The sequence below is a fragment of the Polyodon spathula genome, chromosome 15, assembly GCF_017654505.1.
Source record: "Polyodon spathula isolate WHYD16114869_AA chromosome 15, ASM1765450v1, whole genome shotgun sequence".
NCBI classification, from domain to species: domain Eukaryota; kingdom Metazoa; phylum Chordata; class Actinopteri; order Acipenseriformes; family Polyodontidae; genus Polyodon; species Polyodon spathula.
Window position 1 is genome coordinate 60,001 of NC_054548.1, and position 25,039 is coordinate 85,039.

Here is a 25,039-nt window from a genome sequence, read left to right on the forward strand (position 1 = left end):
GTGGGAAGTGGTGTCTATTTTTGAAGAGGAAAAGATTATCTTTTCACCCTCCGTACCAAGAAGTATAGTAATCCTGATTATAAGTCCATTTTAATTTGAAGCAGAAGAAGGGTCTACAAAAACAGATTATGAGCTATATCACAGTAGCCACATTTTAATCTATCTTTGTCCGTACTTTTTTCCATTAAAATTGCTATATCACCCACAAGCCCATACTCACGCAGTTACATGCTCCAATAAAATTAATTGCTATTGTCAACTTTTCATCAGGTTCTTTTCTAAACAGTGTAACACTATTGGCCTATAGAACTCCCAGAAAGATCCATCTTTAAATACAATGCTAGCGATGCATAGCGCATGATAAAGACAGATTATAGTATTTATGAACATGTTGTCTTGCTTTACACTGGTTTATTTGATTTAATTAAAAAACTGCCTCACAGGCATCCATGATTCATATAACATGTATTCTGGGTCATCTACTTTGTTGACTCAAAACTGTTTTCTTTTATATACTATTCACTTGCAATTTCAAGCATTTCTTTAAATGATGCATCTGTTTTTAACCATCAGAGGATATTCCTTATAATAAATTACTGCCTTATTTTTTTAGGGCAGGTATAATGAATTTGCTTTTTGTTTCTTCTTGTCTCCCTATACATTTTGGCCTGAGAGCTTCTTCTATGTACAGAACTAAAAAATAAAGCATGCATGATTCTGAAAATGCCATCTTACATGTCCCTGTGTTAATGCATGTATTTATATCCTGTCATGTATATGGACTGATACTGTGGGTCACAATTCCATTATAAACTGAAGCCGCCATTGCAATTATATGTTTGATGTTATTTTGCCTTGTAAGTTATTGACTTGAATACTGTAGACCTGGAAGGTAAGTTTCAGGTAACAAAAAGTCAAACCCCTCCAAGAATGAGACCTCTGACCCTGCTGTGAAGCCATCAATGAGAGACCTCAAACCCTGCTGTGAAGCCATCAATGAGAGACCTCAGACCCTGCTGTGAAGCCATCAATGAGAGAACTCAGACCCTGCTGTGAAGCCATCAGTGAGAGACCTCGGACCCTGGTGTGAAGCCATTGCCTCTGATCAGCCCCTGCCAAGCTGCTGAACCTTGGAGGAGAGGCCCTGCCTGCCTAGTTTCCACCCAACCTTGTTGTGCACTGATGAGGCAGCTTTGTGCTGTTCCTACTGGAGTCCTCCCATCTGAGCACTGAGCATGCCCAACTCTGCATTGCTTCAGTATCCAAATTGGTATGGATTCGATTGTGTCCTTATCCTTAAAGAATATGCAACAACAATAACAGACTGCAGGAATGGTAGTGATGTATACAAACAGTTCAGTTAATATTGCGTGTTTTAAGTAATCAGCTATGTGAAGTAAAACTTTGAAAGTATTATTTTTGATCTGGTGCATTGCAAACTTTATACTTGTGTATATAATTGTATCCTGCGATTACTGATCATGCCTGGAGCACTTCTTCAGCTGTGGAAATGTCTCATTTCTTATCTGCTGCAACACTGTTTGCAGTGCCTTTCATATGCTAGATTACCTGTATAGTTCTGCTTTTATTTCACTGCACTCCCTGCAAGGTACTTTCCAGATAGGTTTGTTGTTGTACCCGCAGGGAATTATCTTTGCTATTTTCCGCTGAATGTTTCTCAGGCTTTGTGTTTTGCAATGGTAGGTTTTCATGTTTATTACTGATTCAAAAGATCGAGCTAGAATTTCCTCACCTAACAGAGCAATAGTGAGAGAATTTAAGCTTGGAATGATAAAAGCATCTGATCACTTAAGTCGACTGTGAAATCCCATTCATTCATTTGATGGCCAGGTGTCAACCTCTGATGTGAACAATAGAATATTTTAGACCTGCATTCAAGTTAATCTTTACAAGGGCCCACTTCAACTGATAACAGGCATTACTGCAGCATCTGATATACTTCCAGCCAGGAAGAATATCACTCAAGTTGTTTATATGTAAACACCCGCCCCTGAATTCAAATTACACCTTCAAATTCGATGACCCAAAAGAAGACTCTAAATGCATTTAACTCTTAATTTAAAACAAAAACACAACAATTACCAGGTAAATGACCTTTTAATTTGTAGGTGCCAGCATGGAACATTGTATTCCCATACACTAAAGCATCAGAGCACATCACCATATGTATTTCAAATGGGAAAAGAAAATATGTACAATACAGTGCATTCTGTATTGAATGGCACTCCTTGCATTTTATGTTAGCTGTACAATGGTAAATTACCTTTAACTTTATTTTAGTCAGTTTTAGTGTCCTCCTTTGTTTAATTTGTTCATAAGCAAAACAGCCTTTAGATTGTGTCTCCATCTCCTGACACACGTCTCAGATGCCCCAAATTCATGTTCTGCTGCACCTTCCTTTTTTTAAAAGCAAACCTTTTCTTTTAAAAGCTGCATCATAAAATCAGTGTGAAGTTCGCTGCACAGTATTTTGAATATACCGGTGCTGTATGGATAGTTATTACTGTCGTGGGGATCACTGTGTGCAGTAGCTCTCGTTCAAGCACGCCACACTAATTGACATGCTCAAATCTAAATTGGTCCCCTAACTGAAAAACCCAGAATCCAAGTCCCCTTGAATCCAAGTCGCTCCACCCAATTTGAAGTTTTAGTTCGGTCAAAAAAGTGTAAATCCGGTATATATTATCAGCTGTGTATTAAAAAGCAGGAAAGGGGCTCGCAGGACAGGCTGTATTTATCATACAAAACCACAGCCAAAGTCCAGAGAACCAGCTTTCACTTTGTTCATTTCAATTTTACGTGAATATTATGTTAATGAGAATGTTCACTAACAAATAATGCATGATCAACACGTATTGTAACCAGGTTCTTGCCATTTTCAAAACTTGATGATTGTGCATTCTTTAGATAGTGTGAATATGACAAGTAGTGCCAAAAATCAAATGTCCTTGGAGGAATGCAAATGAATCTATTCATCTGTAGTTACAATCTCCTTTAACCCTTAGTCTGGATCCTTCTGGAGTATCTCAATGGTTGTTTAGTTTAAGTATCTGACATGTCTAATCCTTCACTGTCTTGCTCTATCTTTTTCTCATTGTTCATCCTTGTCGGTGCAACTACAGTACGAATGGGCATAGTTCTCTGGGTGTCTCTTTGTAAAATATCACACATAGTTGCATGTTTATTAAAAGACAATTATAACCTAGGAATGTAATTATGGTGCTGCTAGCCTTATAATATACATTCAACCAAAAGCACTGCATAAAATGGGGATTTTCTTTTTTTTAAATAAAGCAATAATTTCTCACAACAGCATAGGAGAAGTGAAATGTCAGTGGGCATCCTTAAACCAATTATCTCTTACCACCCAGGTGCATGAGGGTGGATGTGTCAGAGGCAGTACATGCAAAGTGCAAGAGCATTATTACAATCAAATAATGTTTTTAAACTTATGCAAGGTCATTTTGAGCAAGCCACGGAATTATGGGTTAAGGACCCGGCCTTTAATTCTGACTGTTTGAAGGGCTTCCTGAGTACAGCTTACGGATTAGTTAGCAATTTGAACCAGACAAGCATAGATGCGCCAACTGGACTTACCTCTCACTTTTATTAAGACAAGTGACCAGTATAGTATAATTAGAACTTTTGTCCAGACCTTAGCACTCAATCAGGAGTCTCTTGTGCTGGACTGGGACATGTCACGTTCATGATGAATGTCACTTGTGCTCCTACAAGCAAGTCATTGTCAAAGTGCATGTATTGTGTACAGTGGAGGCCTTCCATGAAAAGCATCCTGACAGACCAAAGTCAGTAACAGCAGTGTTCTGTGTAGTCGTGAACATTTCAAAAATCAATTCTAACATGTATATAAAAATAAATGTAAAATATAAAGAGCTTGATGAAAACTTCCATTTGTGTGCATGGGACCTTGAATTTAACTATCTCTGGACATCCATAAAATATTCTTCTTAATGCATACACCACCTTCCCTTTTCTGAACAAAATGCAAAGAATGAAAACAAAGGTAAGAAGATGATTTGTTTATGAAAGCATCTCCACTTTACCTCACATAAACCTTTCATTTATACAACATTAGGGACTGTTGTATATTGCTATATAGCTGTGCACATTACTAGCTGTAAGGGAGAAACGTATATTACCAATGAAAATTAAGTTATGTACACATTGTGATCCCGTTGGGGAGAAGCAGAAATGTAACAAAAGGCCGTTCCTTTTTGCTGTTGCTGCTGGTGATACATTAGGCTGCCAGAAATAATTACGGTTGATTTGTATGAGCTCCAGGAAAACTGAAAATACCCGAAACCCTGGCTTCTCTCCTTTGATTAATATAAGAAATGAGGTGCACAACTATGGATACAGAGTGACTTCAAGCAGCTGATTCTCAAGGCGGTCATTTAATAAAATTATTAAATTGAAAATGATTGTTGATTGTTTATATTCACTACTTGTAAGATGTGTTAATATCTTTCAACGACAAAAAACGTTGCTTTATATGAAAGACCTGTCCTAATTGGTGGGGAAGCGGAAATCCATGTGGTCTGGTTAATGGTGCCAATTTATTCTGACAACATGTCTATAACCACAATTACATGATCAGTTAGGGGGAATTTGGAAGTAGCGAACCATTCTTTTTCCAAGTGCTGATAAACTAATTAGTTTTATTTAAAACCTGTACTTTGGTGACTTTTGTTTGCTTGCTTATTTGCATTCATATAAATAAAAACAAAGAAAATAAAGCCTTCTGTAAATAAACAATATTTTGCTGATATCATCCTTAAAGCTACAACTTTAAGCCAGACCCCAGACACTATAAACACAGTTTGTCACCAATACAGTACAACACCATATCACAGCTAGAAATGTGCCACAAAGAGAGACAAGGGAAGTGGCAGCAGACTTGGCACACATATTGTAGTAGTAGGAGACTCAGTTATCAGAAATACTGACAGCCTGGTGTGCATTCATGATCCGCAGGCTTGTACAGTTTGCTGCCTCCCAGGCCATGAGTTGACAAACTACTGGCCATAACCGGGAGGAGGTTTTGCAGGAACAATTTATAGAGCTAGGCAACCAGACTAATCCCAGGGTTTAAAGGATTGAGCTATGGAGATAGGCTGGAAAGAACTGAATCTATTCAGACTAGAACAAAGAAGAATTAGAGTGACATGATTGCAGTCTTTACACTATAAAAGGAGATGACAAAGTTAACCCTGCCTGATTCTTTACAAGCAATACAGAAACCAGAACCAGAGCACACTGTTGGAATTAAATGGAGACAGACAGATGCAATCAGCTAAGTGGATCCGGACGAGATTACACGAGCCGAATGGCCTCCTCTTGTTTGTATTTTTGTTTTTCTCACCCTGCACACTCTGCGGCTGTGCTTTTACCAGGTGAGCCATTCAGAGACAGCCCCTTTGTTCTTACTCCACGGCTGTGCTTTTACCAGGTGAGCCATTCGGAGGCCCCCCTCTGTTCTTACTCCGCGGCTGTGCTTTTACCAGGTGAGCCATTCGGAGACCCCCCTCTGTTCTTACTCCGCGGCTGTGCTTTTACCAGGTAAGCCATTCAGAGACCCCTCCTCTGTTCTTATGTTCTTATACACAAAATGGAAACTAGAACAATTATCTAGACAAAACCAGCCCTCTTAGGTACCGTAGAAATTGTTCACAGCAATATCAAAATGAATCATCTCAGTTCTTTGTATTTTTGTGACATTAGCAAGTTTTATAGATATTTCTGAGTAATCAGAAAGAGAGACCACCTCTAGAATTCAAGCCTGAGTGACGTCTGATTAGCAGGAAAGCAATAACAACTTACAGATTGTATTCAGGATCTTTACAAACAAGTTCAGCAGGTGACAAGCCCCTCTCTGTAAACACAAATGCATTATCCAACATCTAGCTTATATGCATATCACCAGTTCATCAAATTAAGTCCTCAATGGCTTATTGAGATTACTGTATGGCCTGGTGCATAACTAGGTTTTGTTATTTGGCATCCCTCTGTGTGACCATCTTTGAAAGCATCAACAATTATTAAACCTCCCTTCAAGGTAGACAGATAGGTAGCAGATAATTGTGCTTTTCATCAGTCTTGTCTTGGTTCTGCTAAGGAGTGAGGATAATAGCAATAAACACACAGAGATATGGCTTGATTGAATATGATAAGCACAGAAAGCCAGCAGAGTGATTTGTTTCCATTCACTGAGGGGACAGAATTGAACTGTGAGGGTGCTACCATTTGAAATAAATGAGAAACAACCATGAGAGGTTAATGACAGTATTAAACAATAAAGACTGATGGGAAGAGTGGACTGAATAAAGGTTTTAAAATAGTCTCTGCTCTGTTATTGTCTGTATTACGTCTCTGATTATCAAAAGGTGTAATAATGAACGGGGCCCTAATCACAAAGCATTTACCCCTGTGTTCAGTTAGTATCGTTATATATATATATATATATATATATATATATATATATATATATATATATATATCTATATAATATATATATCTATATATATATATATATAATATCAGCTGTAGCTTCAATCTGAACATCCAGTTTTAAAAGCGATACATTAAAAATGAATGTCAGAACAGATTTTAAAAAATCCTGAGTAGTAAATGTGACTTTTTGCAAGGCTAAAAATATAACCTCATATAAAATAATCTTTTTGACACAAAAAATACTAAACGAACATGAAGCAATGACTGTAGGATTTGTATGCTTAGAATGCTACGGTGCAGTGAGTTCATGGACAGGGGTGTTTACAAAGATTTATTTATTTAAACACAATTAACATTACAAAAATCTCTGACAGGAGAGGTTTTTATATTTTTATGATTGGTGCAGTTTTTTAAATTTTTTTTTATTTTTAAACATGATGATTGAGCAAGCGAACATGCATTAACAGATAAATGCAGAACTCACAGATGCTGTGGTAACACTAGTTTAGAGATTCTTTATAAATGGTTAGAACCAATGGCAAATATAGCAATATATATATATATATATATATATATATATATATATATAAGTGTATAAATAAAGTGTACAACTGTACTGAAAAAAACAACACAACCCCATACAACTGGTGAGACATACACACAGGCACAGAAATACAAACAGACATGAAAAGACAGACCGAATATTTCCGTTATAAGCGATTATAAACAACAGTGCAAAAAACATTGATAACAGTGTGTAATAATACTCTTATTATGTCTTTTCATATTCTATAATTGTTAGTAGCATAATTAGTAACATGTTTATAGATTGTTTATAATCACTTATATTGGATCCCTAAACTAAAGTGTTATCGATGCTGCTTGGGCTTGTCAACTTTGATCAGTCACTTTTGAATCACTCTTGAGTAGAGAAGAATGCCTTCACAAGGCACCTCTTTAAAGCTTTTTTTTTAAAATCCATAGCTGTGCTTTCCCTGTGGCTCTTTACCCCCTTGTCACACCATGCTGTGTCCACAGAGCAGCCTCTCATCCTGGAGGTGATGCTCTGCTGTCAGCACAGTCTGTCCACAGAGCAGCCTCTCATCCTGGAGGTGATGTTCTGCTGTCAGCACAGTCTGTCCACAGAGCAGCCTCTCATGCTGGAGGTGATGTTCTGCTGTCAGCACAGTCTGTCCAGAGAGCAGCCTCTCATCCTGGAGGTGATGCTCTGCTGTCAGCACAGTCTGTCCACAGAGCAGCCTCTCATTCTAGAGGTGATGTGTTGCGGTCACTGCTAATGGTGTACTCCACGGCACAGAACACAATGACGCAGGTCCTCAAGATGTAAGCTGGAACGGCTTTGTCCTCTGTGTCTGTTTGCTCCTCCAGATTGTGGTTTTGTGTGCCTCCAAACAGATGCTCCTCTGCATGGCAAGGAGAAGGAGAACAGGGCCCCCATTGCTGAGATGTTTCTCACGGAGATGAGATTAACAGCTGGGTGAGGAAAAACTTTTTGATTCTTCCTCCAAATGGTCATTTCGATGAACCTGCCTCTGAAAATCTTTAGAGAGTCACAGCACTGGCAACTGTATTAGCTTCTACCATTGATAGCCTTGACCTTGGTGATGCCGAAGAACAGAAATCCCAATAGGCAGACCTGTCACATCTGCTTTGATGTGTAATGAGTTTACCTATCTAGGTTATGTTCTGACTCTGCAATGACTTTACTGTTAAAGTACCTTGAGCCCTTTAGCTAGAGTAAGGAATAGAATTTCAGATGCCACCAAATCAAAAGTCCTCTATCATAGCCTCTGCCTAAATAATGTGTTTTAAATAAGTAAAACACCATTCAAAATTAGTAACAAGAAAACCATAGTTTTTTTTTTTTTTTTTTTTTTTTTTTAACCTGGTTCCATAATATATTACCTTTTTAATACAAGAAAAATAGCATTAAAACAAATATTTCTTAGCTGTTTCAAGGGTATGTTAATGTTTATAATGTTGCCGGAGTCAATCATGTGAAGAATTACAACCCATTATTGAGCACGTTATTGAGCAAATGAGCACTTTTTATTAATGAGGAACATGTCTCCAATCTGGCATCAGATGTGAATACATTAATTAAAGAGGCTTGCAAATGAATTTTATATAGAAAATAAATGTATGAAAAATACATGATCCACTCTTTGCTGCTAATTAACGATGGTACCACTAGTGAAGAACAATCCGTGTGTGTATATATATATATATATATATATATTATATATATATATATATATATATATATATATATATATATATATATATATATATAAAGTGTATAACAACTGTACTGAAAAAAACAACACAATCCCATACAACTGGTGAGACATACACACAGGCACAGAAATACAAACAGACATGAAAAGACAGACCGAATATATATATCTATAGCCATGCCCATCGTATTTTAAATTAAACTTTTTTTTAACATCACATCAAGGAAACGTAGACAGAAAAGTGACAATGAAATAAGCATCAAAATGCATGTTGACACAACACCAGTCCAATGAAGCATGGGGGTTGAAATAGTTTACATCTGCCATGTTCCACCACAGTCCTTCTGGACTTATTAAGCTCAAAAATGTATATGATATTTTCAAACACAGGAATTACAAGCATTTATACAGAATACCTGTAATTGACATGGGTTATAATTAGTGGGGCAAATACTAAGACAGCATTCTGCATGTCAAATACAATATTTCACAGAACACATTTTTATTTAAATACAGGGCTGGAAAAAGGGGTCTATGCAGTCGTTCTGTGGCTGATTTAGCTGGTTTGGTGTTTTATTTTGTTACCTGCACAGGACTAGGCATCGGCAATATAACAACATAAAAAAGAAATGCTCATAGGAAGCTCTGTTGAAGCCCATTTCACATGTTGTATGTGATACAGTATAGCTGTATGTCTATATCAACAAAGTGATGGGACTGTCCATCGACTGGTTATTCTGCGTTTGGTCATAAGTGCTTGTGCAGAGGCATTGATAGAGCGTGCTCCACAGTGGGACTTACACAGGGGTATATTGCTGAGGCAGTTTTTTTAACAGGGCTGTTGTTAGTGTTTAGTTAGCGTCAGGCTGAAAGTACCAGGCAGGGTTTCAAACTGGAGCAATGTTTTATTGTTCACGCATGGTATTCCCACGAGGTGACGTTCCTTTAGCTGGAGTGTTTGTGCAGCAGCAGGGGCAACATCAAGCAAACACAACATATAAATGATTGGGAAAACTCACAACCCCATCTCCACTTTTCAAGCAAATAACTTTTCTGAAGCAAAACAAATGCAGATTTCCAATGTGCTATTAATATCTGCTGTTACGTAAGAGAGAGGGGACTGTGGCTGAAAATCGAGTTAGTTATGGAAATCCTGAATTTATCAGAACATGAATATTTAAAACACTTTGCTTGGAACGCTATGCTATCTTTTGAAAGAGCATTCTGTCTTCCTTTTAATGCAAATATGAAATAATCTTTTCCATCAGCATATTATGCCAGTCGTGTATTTTATAATTACCCAACAGCTTTGTCCTAAGTACTTCTTAAATCAAATTTGATTATGCATGCTTTGGAGAACCATAAATCCAGAGCTGGCTTACTGATAAGGCACAGTGAGCAGCACTTGTTTCTGTTGCTCTGGGACCCAAGAATGTCTCCTGCTTCATTTTGATCCTGCCCCTCTGCCCATTCAAAGCTCAGTTCAGTGAAGTATGAGATAGGGTGCTATAATGGGTGTATTCTGAGGTTGGCTTATACCTGTGCTGCTGGTGTTAGCTTTCCACCTGAAGAAGAGGTTATAAATGCATGTTCAGCCTATTCGAATAATGGTTAGAATGGCAGGGGTGCCAGGTTTAAATGTGTCAAATAAATCACCGTTGTGCTTGTTGCTCCCTAGATTTCACTTTGGCACAAAGTTGCATAACTGTGGTTAATTTACTGATCTTTACTTTTTTTTAGCTTGTAAGGTGAAGTTATCTGATGCAACTGTGTGTTATTTCAATAGTCTCATGCATTATTGACTCAAGGGTTACATTAATACCTTAAACAAGCGCCGGGAATCTCATTATGCATCAATTAGAGCATTTTCAAAAGAGAGCAGAAGTGCTGTCTGTACCTGGATGGGTTCAGGATTAGAGAAAAAAACAATACATGTTGTGTAATATGTTTGAACTATAGCCAGGCCACAATGCAAATTCTTATTTGAATTTGTTACAAATGTGTGCATGTTTTATATTTTTGTTTTACTTTTCAAATTAAATGCAACAGATGGGAATTTACTTAAAATCTGGCATGGGCGTAAACAGTAGAGGAGGCATCATAGCATGAGCAGGTAAGGAGTTACATGCTTCAGGGTCTGTAGGTAAGGAGTTACACATGCTTCATGATCTGCTGTGTAAATTGCATTGCATCTTGAGCATACAAGAGGCAGATTGCCCAAACAGCACAGTCTCAAACAGCATGCTGAACACTTCACATCCTTGCTGTTCCAGAAGTGAATAACTGTCCTTACCTATTCCTCCCCCGACCATTACATTTATTAGATGAACCAGAATCTTTGCTTGTTAACAGGACATTACATTTTGTGAGATTTGTGACTCAAGTCCTCATTAATCTTAACTTTAGTTATTTCCAGAGAGAGTCGTATGGCAAGCTTGCTGGGGAACATGGGATGGGATTGTAATAGTCATTAAGGTAATGGAATCTTTCAGTGCTAAAAAAGGGTAAAACAATATATAGTTAGGCTTACTTAAAATATGAGAAAATCGATATTATGTTAATAACATTAATTCATATTACTGATGCAGTATTTCTTTCACATTGCAATATATTAGGTTATTTGGAGAAAGGGTTTAATCTCTTCATTAGTGTCAGGATACATAGTTGACACATACAGATTTGAACAGCCTTCTTTCAAATCTCATAATATCAGAAACACAAGATTGCTGGGACAATTAATGTTTCAAGAAGAAATGTCAACTTCAGTGAGTGTATCACTACCACTACATATACAATGCACCTCAAATCAATATCTTCATATATATAAATGTCACAGTGTAGAATAAGGGACAAGATAATGTGTAACACACCTGCCAGATCTGCAGTCTCAATAAAAGAAGTGAGGCAGGTGCTGAACCTGACCACCTGATGGGTGCTGACAGAAGCACATCACCAAGTAGCTAACTTCAGATCCCGCACAGTAATGTAATAATGAGATCCAAGCTGTTTCAAAGAAAGTCTTGTGAGCTAGCTGACAGAGCAGGTCCTGGATATCTTTAGAGCACAGCATCACACATTGTGCAAACAAAGTACAAACCTATGACCTTTAGATTCAGAGGAGAGCAAGCTAACATGCCGAAGTATTACTCTTGTGTGAAGTACATGTTGAGGAGTTTCCTTTGCATATAGATAGCAGTGGATGCAATATTCCCCCATACCTGACAATTAGGAAGAAGGAGTGTGCATGTGTTTGCAAAAGAGAGTGTTGGGCTATATAGCAAAAAATGTAGAGTACAAATCAAAGTAGGTTGTGATGAGTTTGTATAATACACTGGTAAGACTACACTTAGAGTACAATGCCTAATTCTGATCACAACAGTACCAAAGAGCATTGTGGTTCTGGAGATAATGATGTTCTCTGCAATGGTGTCCCTTCTGGCAAGGGTTTCCATCCTCTTTTCTTTGGAGGCTTGAGCCTCACTTCTACACAAGAAGGCCGATCACAGTTTTAGCAGAGGGAGCTCAGCTTCATATGACTGAAAAAGCAACTGACAGAATTAAAAGGCAAAACAAGCCAATCTGTCAGTCATACCTTCTGTACATTACAAATTACAAAGATGTCTGAAAGGGCAACTTGGTACAGGTCTGAAAGATTCTAGTGTATTCTTCTTTGTGTATTGAATCACCCTTGCATATCATTTTCTTTTGCAATGAATACTGTATACCCTTGTGACTTTTAAAGCACCCCTATTTTGGAAAAAGAGTTGGCAGACATGTGGGGTTAAAAAAAACGATCCCTGCAAAAATCCAAATGCACATGTGTCAAAGAGGAACCAGTTCCTTTGCTCTGGGATGTTGTTAGCATCACAGGCGTGTGTGCTGGCTGTGATTAAGAACCAAGATAGCAAATATAGCAAAGTGCACAGACAAAGCGCTTTAAAATCTGCAATCTCCTATCTCTGCCTCTGCTATTCTCACCGCTGTCCTTGACCACAACACTCCCCTTCTGGCTTGGCTGGTACACTAGATTATAACCAGTACAAGACTCCTCATCTCTCACCTCTGCATCATAATACAGACTCCACAATTCTTCTTGTTTTAAATGATTTGCTTTAAAGAGATAAAGAGAAAGACAGAGATACAACGGTTACAAAATAGAAAAGTAGAACCAGAAGAAACATAGAAACATTAGTATTTCAAACCTTTCCTCAGACTGGCAAGACACGCTGTTAATGAAAATGCTGTTAAAGTTTGAAGTTTGACACATTAACAAACTTGCAGCAGTTGAAATGATGCCACACGTCTAATGAGTTCATTTGGTTGTGGTGGTGTAGCAGATGGTATTGTGAGTCCCTTCGGAGCACAACGTCTACCATTTCCTCTTGCAAAGCTGTAATTAATTGGAATTAGGCATGACACATGCTCTGCCTGGCTAATGTGAAATGGATTTCATTAAAGTGAATTAGCATATATTTATAGAATCATCCAGAACTATTCTAAATCTGTGTCTGGATTGTAAAGTTGTCGTAGGCTCAGCGATTTGTCTATTACAATGCCAAGGTCTTTCTCTTGGTGAACCAGTTCCAGTTGGCATGTGACACTTTACATTTGTTGACATTGCATTTCATTTGCCACGTTTCTGTCCAGTTCTCAATGCAATTTATATATTTTTTGGGGATTTCCTAGGTGGATGAAAGCGTGTTGGCCACTCCCCCAAGCTTTGTGTCATCTACAAATCTGACAAGCTTGCTAATTAACCCTTCGATCTCTGTCATTTATGTAGATAAGAAAAAGGGGCCCAAGCTCGGATACCTGTGGCACCCCACTTGGTACCTCTGCCCAAGTTAGAGGTTCACCCTCTCCACGTCTGGCAAGTGATGCATTTTATCCATGCTGACTTCAGATTTTTTTTTTAAGTGACTTGAATCAATTGGAAAGTGAGTTTTCAAGAGGATTTCCTTGGATGGATTCCTACAGCTAGATTGTCCTTACTTTGTGGTCCCTTCAGTCAATATGACCACGGTTTGATGCGACCTTGGTTGGTCCTAGCATTTATATGTGGAGATTTGCTTCTTGAGTGGGGGAGGATGTGAATGTCTTGCCCCTTGGCTGATGTTAATTCAGCCTCGTTGGTTGAATAAATTACCAGACCTGGTAAACGCAACTTTTGAACTCTGAGTAGACTATTGTTAAATATACACTTTAAATAAGTTAATTGGCTACAAATAGATTACTTGTTAGGTGGATACTCTTTTTTAATTTTAAGTTATTAATAGACTATTTGTTAGGTAGACATTCTTTTTAATTCTAAGTTATTAATAGACTATTTTCAAACATTTCAGTAATTTGAGGAATTATTATTTAAACAGCGCTGTAATTACTTTAGCAAAGAATGCAAATATAATCAACCTACAGTAGATATAATTATATAAATAAGTAATGTAAAATATAGCGATTAGGAAAAAAAGAACAAATACGACTGAAAATAATTTAAACTAAATAGATTACATAGAAAACGAAGTCCTTGAGATAGTTTCTCTCCATACAGACCTCCGCAGATAGATCACCCTTGCTTCATGTCTCCTTGATTCCATGTGACCGTTATAGCTATAGCTTCAGTTCCACTAAGCGATGCATAGATTTTTTAATTCATTAATTTTCTTTCTCATGTATTGATTTCTTTATGTTGTGTTTAATGTGGGTGTTCTATTATGTGCTTGATTTACACAGTGAAGTGTTTTGACAGATATTTAATTGGAATATAAACACATTTTGTAACCTTAACTTTGAAAATATGTTCTTTAATGAACACATTCTTTAATAATAACATACAGCAGCGTTTTCAAATACGGTGCAATTTCTACACTCCTAGTAGAGGTGTCCGACACGAGGAGAAGCCAAGTGCTGTTTACCATTGAAGGTACATAAATAAAGTGATGTGAACTTTATCAAATTTGCAATGAGGTGTAGGAAACAGGGTTTAAAATGTATTTACACGTGAGATCTGGTCATCCAAATGGTCAGTTTCCTCCTCCCTCTAATTCCCTAAGTGAATTGGTTGTCACGTCAATCAGGCAGAATGGTTCCAAGCTGTGCTGGTATGATGACATATCTGTACAAGTTGGAACATTTATTAGCCAATGAGATTGCCACATCTAGTTTCTTGCAATTATATAAATTAGCTTTGTGAAAAAGCAAGGTCTATAAATAAAGTTATTCCAAAAAAAGCAACAAATACAAATAAACTAAAGAAAGCCCTTTATTTCCTGCATGTTTCTTTTAAATGTATTGCATATGCTATAAATAATCAAGTTAACAAGTGCATCTCAAGCCAAATTTAAATAATGCCATTAGTTAGTAATGTATAATATGCATGTTTTCTATTGATCTTAAATGCCTCCTCAACAGTCTGCAAGGAATACAATAATACACATTAATCACTGCAATCCATTGCAATACCCCATTAACTCACACAACTACAATTACATTGAATTCAAAACAAGCCTCTGTTCAATCCATACCAGGTGGACAGATCAGTTGGCAGTTTCAAAGCACTGTGCACTCAGCAGGTAACAAAACACCAGCACAGTAATAAGCAGTGAAGTCTTTTTTACTGGCGAGCCATGGGCTCTTCCCCAGTCGCATCCCATAAATATAGTTCTCATGGATGGATGACCGAGGTGCTTCAAGGCTCTGTCTTGGGACCAGCGCTCCTTAGTGTTTGTGTTTTACAGAGTACCAGCAGGCTGTGGGCCTCCACTTTTAGTTTTCCAGGTATATTAACCCTCTCAACCCCACGCTAACAACGCCCCCACTATTATTACTGTTTGGGGTCATTTCAATTGATCTAAACCGTGGTGGATCCAGATCATCGCAATGGAGATCACAGAAACATGGCTCTTTGGGTAGCTAGGTTAAGAAAACCAGCATCTGAAACAGTAAATGCAAGTCTCTTAAGTGTGCTGCTGACATCACAATAATGTTGTGTTAACATTAACGTGATAACACAACAAGCAGCAGGGTGTTCAGCTTATACTTTCAAACACAAGAAGCTGCATGGGCAACATCGAGTTGTAATAAATGTAATATATTAGTCATAATACGGAAGGTCTGTATATTCTGACCGGTAGATCTTCATCTTAATGTGCAATTGTCTGAAATCAAAGGAAGCTGAGAGCACAGGGAGTGGGGACATTGTTGCACATTTTAAAGTCAAAGTTTATCTTGAATACCAGCTCGTGGCTGACAAAGAGTTTTTTGATTTATTTATTTATTTATTTTTGCCTTAATCACAGTAGTGCAAAACATTTCCTTCTGTCACAATGGGGAAAAATCCTGCTATTTTGCATAACTGGTGCCATGAGTGTAACTGCTTGTCTTAGCAGGGTTTTTTGTTAACTGCAAAGCAAACATACTTCATTTTCTTTTTTTTTTCTTTTTTAACTTATTATTGAATTGCTGTTTTTTAAAGTATGTTTTTGGTAAGTTGAGTATTCAGGAAGTGTTTATTGGTTGATGTTAAAGAAATGTAAGGACTATGATTACTAAAATACTGACAACTACGTATAGATAATGGGCTCTTCTTTAGATGTATGCATACTAGTGTCATCTATCAAGCCTCACTGCTTTGACCAGATTCTAAGGTGCTTCCAGGTGTGGGGTTTGCTTAAATGTAGCAATCTTACATCATGTTTGGGAATTAGCACAGGTGTTTAACGTGGCATAGTGAAGAACTCAGTTCACTTTCAACTGCACAGTGTAGCGCAGCTTTGGGATTTTGAAAACAGCATGGAGCTTTGGGGATGGAAAGAGGTTGGGTTTAATGATAACTTTCCATAAGAGTAACAATTAGTACAAAAACACGTTGATATATTACAATGTAGTGTTGTACCCACAGGAGTCTAGGCACTGTAGTTATGATTGTATTAAACTCAAGCATGTAATTTCAATTACTGACATGCTTCTTTATTACAGAAATGAAACTGCCTAAAAAGCATTATATAGCTTTACATGGGAAGGGTGGTGGTGGTGGTGGTGGTGGTGGGGGGGTTCTTCATTCTTGTCCATTTCTGGTTTGCACTTAACGCAGATGTATTTATAAAATTGCTTTTTTTATTGATGAAAAAATGTATTCTGAATCTCAAGACATTTTAAATTACATTAATTGTGCCTTTCTTCATATTTACATTAGCGAGATGAAACTGTTTCTTTGGAAACACAGATCTAGGCAAAATCTCACCCAAGATAGAGTCATTCTCATACGTGAAAAAATGAAGCTGATTCAAAAATACTTTATTTGAATGAAGTGAGTATGAGTATGATACATTTGTATCAGAAAGCACGGATATTCATGGAGTCAATTTGAAAGAGATGAAACGACTGACAAAACTTTACAATGTTTGATATTTATACCTTTGTAAACAATTGTTGACTCCCCTACAACCTGACTGGTTTCTGCCAATAATCAGGGAAATTGTTCTCTTATTACACAGCCTACCACATGCTTCCTCTGTGGGAAAGGGGGCGGTGCTCTCTAACCTTATGATCCATCATGTGGTACATGCAGCAGGGCGCATCCATCTTGTCTTTAAAAATACCTCCCCCATCTCAGGGTCAGCCACGTATAATGCAGCATGGTGCCTCCATTTTGTCTTTTAACGCAACCCCCTGAACTTGGACAATACTGCATTAAAATGACTATAAAAGCACATTCACTCACAACTTAAACATAATCATTCTTAACTATGAAAGACACACACATACACATAATGTAAAACCTATAATTAATAACATAATTAATACCTCATGCAGAAAGCCATTACTGCACTGGCCTCACAACTTTTGTCTGTTTTAAAGAGTTTTGTTGCCTTTAACATATTCTTTAGATTAGACTTGGCCAAAAACACACACACACACACACACACACACACACACACACACACACACACACACACACACACACACATGTACACACACACACTCACATACACACACTCTCACACACACCACAAGATATTAAGTCAAATCTGTAATGCTGCAGTGTTATCAGTTACTGTAAAATTGCATCTGGAAACTGGGTTTCACAAACTTGAATCAACCTTCCCATAAAAAAAAAAAAAAAAAAAAAAGTAGAGTCAGAGCCCGTTGGGATCTCAGCAAATGCACTTTTGTAATGCAATCTGGAATTATAGAGATACAATTTGCAGCCTTTTATTAGTGCTCAGGCCAGTAATAATGGATTGCTTTAAGCCAGTATTGCTCAGAGCTGGTCCTGGGAGATACAACAGGCTATTAGACCTGGGGAGTTGGAATTGCTTCAGGTCAATGTACCACTGGAGAGTTGAGTTGGAACTGCTTCATGATAAGGAACCCCTGGAGAGGTGAGTTGGAACTGCTTCATGATAAGGAACCCCTGGAGAGTTGAGTTGGAACTGCTTCATGATAAGGAACCCCTGGAGGGTTGAGTTGGAACTGCTTCATGAACAGCCTATTACCCCTGGAGAGGTGAGTTGGAACTGCTTCATGATAAGGAACCCCTGGAGGGTTGAGTTGGAACTGCTTCAGAACAGCCTATTATCCCTGGAGAGGTGAGTTGGAACTGCTTCATGATAAGGAATCCCTGGAGGGTTGAGTTGGAACTGCTTCAGAACAGCCTATTATCCCTGGAGAGGTGAGTTGGAACTGCTTCATGATAAGGAACCCCTGGAGGGTTGAGTTGGAACTGCTTCAGAACAGCCTATTATCCCTGGAGAGGTGAGTTGGAACTGCTTCATGATAAGGAACCCCTGGAGGGTTGAGTTGGAACTACTTCAGAACAGCCTATTATCCCTGGAGAGGTGAGTTGGAACTGCTTCATGATAAGGAACCCCTGGAGGGTTGAGTTGGAACTGCTTCATGATAAGGAACCCCTGGAGGGTTGAGTTGGAACTGCTTCATGATAAGGAACCCCTGGAGGGTTGAGTTGGAACTGCTTCAGAACAGCCTATTATCCCTGGAGAGGTGAGTTGGAACTGCTTCATGATAAGGAACCCCTGGAGGGTTGAGTTGGAACTGCTTCATGATAAGGAACCCCTGGAGGGTTGAGTTGGAACTGCTTCAGAACAGCCTATTATCCCTGGAGAGGTGAGTTGGAACTGCTTCATGATAAGGAACCCCTGGAGGGTTGAGTTGGAACTGCTTCAGAACAGCCTATTATCCCTGGAGAGGTGAGTTGGAACTGCTTCATGATAAGGAACCCCTGGAGGGTTGAGTTGGAACTGCTTCATGATAAGGAACCCCTGGAGGGTTGAGTTGGAACTGCTTCAGAACAGCCTATTATCCCTGGAGAGTTGAGTTGGAATTGCTTCATGATAAGGAACCCCTGGAGGGTTGAGTTGGAACTGCTTCAGAACAGCCTATTATCCCTGGAGAGGTGAGTTGGAACTGCTTCATGATAAGGAACCCCTGGAGGGTTGAGTTGGAACTGCTTCAGAACAGCCTATTATCCCTGGAGAGGTGAGTTGGAACTGCTTCATGATAAGGAACCCCTGGAGGGTTGAGTTGGAACTGGAACAGCCTATTATCCCTGGAGAGGTGAGTTGGAACTGCTTCATGATAAGGAACCCCTGGAGGGTTGAGTTGGAACTGCTTCAGAACAGCCTATTATCCCTGGAGAGGTGAGTTGGAACTGCTTCAGGTCGATGGCAGGGCTGCTGAGTTTTCTTTTACTTCTGGAGGTCTTTGTACCAGTGTGAATATTTGGCTTAATCTTCTTGTGAACATTTGTTAATCAAAATGGATTAAAGGACTGATTGACTACTTATAAGATCAGGGACCTTGGAGGAAGAAATTTAAAGCACTATAATTTAGTTTGTAACCTGCTTGTCTCACAAACTTACATAGCAGCTGGAGTCCGATGTAATCAGTATATTTAAATCATGTGCATGTCCTCTAACATTATCGACATATGTGTTTCGTATGAAAATAATTGTATTTATTTGCACTGCTGATATCTAAAAGTGTATTCAATAAAAATGTGCAATGAAAACCAAGTGGAGCATCACTCAAAGTTTGCTTTCATTATTTATTATAATTATTTTTTTTTAATATGAAGTCTCTGGCCACCAAGCATTTTCATGAAGAAAGGTGCTCACTATATCTTTTTATGCATATGTTATACTTAATAGTAAGATTTAAGTCACAGTTAACACTGTAATGTCATGTCTTCAATGACATGACATGTTGACCATTTCTGATGCCAGTGCTACTCTCGTAACTGTTCTTACATACACCAGTTAGCTGTAATGACACTGCACTGTGAAATTCATCTGAGCAACATTACATCACTTCTCAAGACATGCCTTGATAAAATATCAGGCTCAAAGGAGGAGTAGCTGAAAGAGAAACCCTGATCGTTATTATGAGTAAAGATCATGGAACAGGCACAAGGGAATTAAATGGATGGCTTTTGCACTAGCATTGCGAGGCTGAAATGTATTCTGCCTTGTTACTGATTGGTTTTGATACACAAAAATTATGGAAACAAAAAATGATTTATAGAATGAGTGGTGGTGGCAATTGTATTGCTGATTTTTCCTCACTCAGGCCCTTTACTTTCTAAATATTGTGGAATAGATACTTGTCTCCTCTTTAAAAATATGCAAACTATTTTAATGAGCAAGACATCTCACACGTAGGATGGTACCCCGACAACAAATACAGTAAAAATCAGCATTTAACATTACCACAGCAATGTGCCTGTGTCCCCTGGTTGTTCTGCACCATTAGTAGTGAGCAGTCATGTGTTTCACGTTGGAACTTGTCACCTTGCTAACCTGTGGCCCTCATCTATTAAACATCAATCAATTACACAGGGAACACAGTCGGGCCCCACGATGAAGCTGGAGGGAGAATTCACTTCACCTTGTTTTAGAAAATTAATAAAGTGGATAGATTACATGTTTTTTAATTTTTTTTTTTTTTTACCAGACTGGTTAACATGTAACTAAATTCAACATGTATTACCGGATTCTTATACTTCCTTTACAGTATCATAAAAGGGTATCTCTTTTTTACATAGGGCTGTAGTTACATAGTAAATGCATCTGCACTTACACATAATTACAGTGTTGTTAAGCATAGTTACAATGGACTTAACTTAACAGTGGATCTTTTTTCACGACATATGTAAGTACATAATTGTATCAGAAAAGGGTTAGGGTTAGAGTAAGGTTTGGGTTAGGGGTTAGGACATTGTAATCACATGTAAGTAAAAATGTATTTACTAAGTAACTACTAAGTAAATACACAGTAATTAGAGGTAAACTATAAAGTATGACCCATAGCAGGATATGCATTTCATATCCACCAAATGTTTGTTGAATGATGAAGAAATATATGTGTACATGGTATGAGTGAATCACCTTTCTCCTCACTTGTTAATGCTGTTTCATGATCTCTCCTTCACTTTGAAGTTTGCCTGTCCCAGCATGCTTTGTTTTTAAATTAAAAGAATGTTATGTTTTTATAATACATGCATTAAATCAGTACAAAAAAGTTTTTGTCAAAAGCAAAAAAATAGTTTTTGTCAAAAGCAAAAAAAAAGTATTAAATGGTTGCTTGTCTATCACACTTCTTAAAATCAAAGAATAATATTCATGTGCAGCCAATAATTATTTAAATATATTTGTGTTCAAATTAAGAAGATGTGTACACACATTATCATCTCCCGCTTAGCCTGCAATTAATTGGCATCTCAGCCCATTGAATTGAATGGAAAGGCAAGGGTTGGACGTGAACCGCAAAGCATACGGTTCAAAGATGAGCGTCTTACCATTCAACTGAAGAGCGAGCTCTCCCTCAGCTGCTAGCAGGAGATTCATTGCACTACCACAGATACTGCATCCAGCAAAGTGTCTACAGAGTAAGAGCCAGTGCCATCTTGTAATCTGCTATTTTGGGTCAAGTCTATATTGTTCTGCTGGCAATGTGCTGTTGTGCTCTAGAGGGTGCTGGGGTAGCCTGACCCAACATGCTTTGTATTCAAACAATAATAATCATGTTTTTATAATAAATCAATTAAAAAACTCCAAAAAACGTTTTATCTTGATTTAAGCAAGAAAAAAAGTACTAAATGGGTGTCAATCCTACTGTTTTAAAGAACACTATTAATGTGGGGGATAAGGCAAAAAAAAGATGAACTGTATACACTGTACAGCCACTGATAATTAATACAATTAGTATGAAACATGTATATTCACACTGGTAGTGACTAGAAATTAGAGTCCTCTAATGTTGCTGCTAAGTGCTTTCTAGAGAATGAGTTGCAAATTTGCTTGGGTGTAAAACAGCATAAAAAAACAACAATGTGCTATGCCCGTTTAACACATACCACATTAGCATCACATTAACATTTCATCCCTGATCCTATCTCTGAAGCTGATCAATTTCGTCTCTAAGCAATCATATCTTCATTGAGCCCAGGGAGGTTTAATATGATGATCGAGTGTCACTTCAAGTCAATTTAATCCTGCTAAAAACTTTTGTTATCAGTACTTGTCGTGTACTATATTTTAATATTAATCTGTCCTATCTGTGTGAGGCTTTTTCAAAACACTGAATATGAGATCCAAATTACAGCAGGAAATACATATTTGATATTAGGATCTGAAAGCAACAATGAAAGTAAAATGCAATAGATTTTTGAAAGCTCAGATGATTTGAACAAATGTTGCTCAAGGAGCTCATTCTTCTCTAAAGGCTGCTGATATGATCCCTGAGTTTACTACTGTACTTGATAAATAACAAGAAGCAAAATACTGCAGCATGTTTGATATTTCTAAGAATGTTTTTAAGGTGTTTCCTAACAGGGGGTCATTACAAACTTCCAAAATGGCAGGTTATTCATTGCTGCAGTACCTTATAAAATGTACAGTTCCTTATTACATATACAATTAGGGTCAGGATGATCTGGGCAGGTACTTGGGCTTCAAACATGAGGTGTCAATGGGTATGAAACACACAGCAACTTGTTCTGCTTAAATGCATGTTCATATTATCAATGGCGACTCGTTGGAAAACATCCACACTAAAGGTTAAACAAATTCTGGATTTACTTTAGTCTTCTTTTTCTCTCTACGTCATTGTGTTGTGGACATTTCTGTGCATTTTTAGCACATTGGCAGCTTTTGCAGCATTCAATCCAGTTTCCTTAGGACAGGGGATACAGGGCTTTGAAGCTGACTGGAGATTAAACCTCTGAAGTACTTTGCCATGGGTTAAAAATAATTGCTGAGTGACTGTCTACTCTACATATTCAGAAGCCAGACCTTTGTGGCTCTGTAGTTTAATATCCTAAGTACACCCCCCCCCCCCACCCAAATAAAAACATCCGAGTCTGACATTCTCCCACTATTACCTTTGTTTTACTGATTTCCCAGGAAGCGGCTATATAAATATATACAAATCTGTATGCTCTCTGTCTCTGTACATTTTCTTTCCTTGCTACTCACCCCACATCAAATATTTAAGTGTGTCTTTTGAAGGACAGTTCTGAGCTTATGCAAGAATGAATGACACATTCTTTGAAGTGCAGTGACATTAATATATAACCATGTGGAAAACTGTAGACATTATCTACAATATACCCCATTGAGTACTACATGTTGTGATTTGACAATTTCTCAAAAAGTGCACTTCCCTAGTTTACTGCGTGTGCACTGAAATGATGGATCATGATTGAATATATAATAGGCACTACATTATTTTAGAATCTGCTATCATTCTCTTGAATTGTTTTCTATCTGAAGAGTTTAACACTAGAACTGCTGGATTGTCTTACTACCTAGAACCACCGCGCTGGTCATTTTAAACGGTATATTTTTAAACAGCTTTGATATGAAAATGAAAGACAAACTACTGGATACAACTCAAAAGTTTTATTCATGAATATCATGTCAAACATTTGCATAGTAGAAATACTATATTTAAATGGAAAATTAAACAAAAAAGGCATTATTTTCAAAATCAGCGCATACAGTACGACTACAAAAAATATTAAAAAAACTATAATAAAATAAACATTTCAAAAGAAACTAGTATGTAAACAGGTGTAAACAGGTATATGTACATACAAAACTATAAAACCGAAATCATTATTTCTAATACTAACATAAAAAAGAAAATATAACACGACTTCTGTATGTCAGCTCCTATGGTACTATATGTAAGGTAGCCTATAGGAAACGTACTTCACAAACTACACCCTGAATAACTGAATAACAATCCACACAGATTTAACATAAAAAATAAAATAGAATTCCTGTTCTCTACAGGATGCATGGTGCTTTCAAAATAACACAATCCAACAAGATGTACTTTGACTCTGCATAAAGACATACTGCCATTTCATGCTGGCACAGACAAGTTTTATTGTTGTTTACCTTCCTGGCATGTGTACACTGAGTATTGTGATTGAAATCTTTGTGCCAAAGCTTTGTGGCTAGTTCCAAAATAAAATATCTCCTGATATTTCCCTGTTACATTCCTTATATCAAATGAAAGATTGATAGCTCCCAGGTGAGTTGCCAGGTAAGTGGCCATCTTGGAGCTTTTGTTGTACAAATCCAGTCAGGGCAAATATCTGTCTGAAGCTGGGTGTAACTTATTGCTCTCAAATAAAACAAAATAATATCTCAATATTTCTCAAAAAAGTCTCTCTAAATATGGCTGCCTGCAGAGATAGCTAGAAGAGGGAAGACACAGAGGCTCCATTAATACTGTTTATTGTATGGTGATTGAGTTTCCAGTGAGGTGCGGACACATAGGCACAACACAGAGCAGAGAGGGACAGAACATACCCTGTCACATTAGCAGACATTACTAAACACCAAGCCAGGGGTGTGTCTGGGTTACAATCATCCGATTACAGTGTATCTGCCCAGAGGATGTGGAAGTGCTTTCCGGTTCTCCTCCATTCTTAACCACCTCAACACCATAACGTACGCACGCACATCAAATGAAAACTCACTTACAGTACCATGCCATGCCTGCGTACGTCAAGTTTCCCATTCTATTCTATGATCGGTTTCTCTGTCTAGTGATTCAGGTTTCATTCTTGCGTGTCATGGATACAGATATATATATATATATATATATATATATATATATATATATATATATATATATATATATATATATATAGACACACACACACATACATATTGTCTTGTAATTTGGAGCATGATTGGATAATGGATCAGTTTGTATGTAGATGTACAAGGACTGAAGAGGTCTGAAGCTGTTTCCCTACT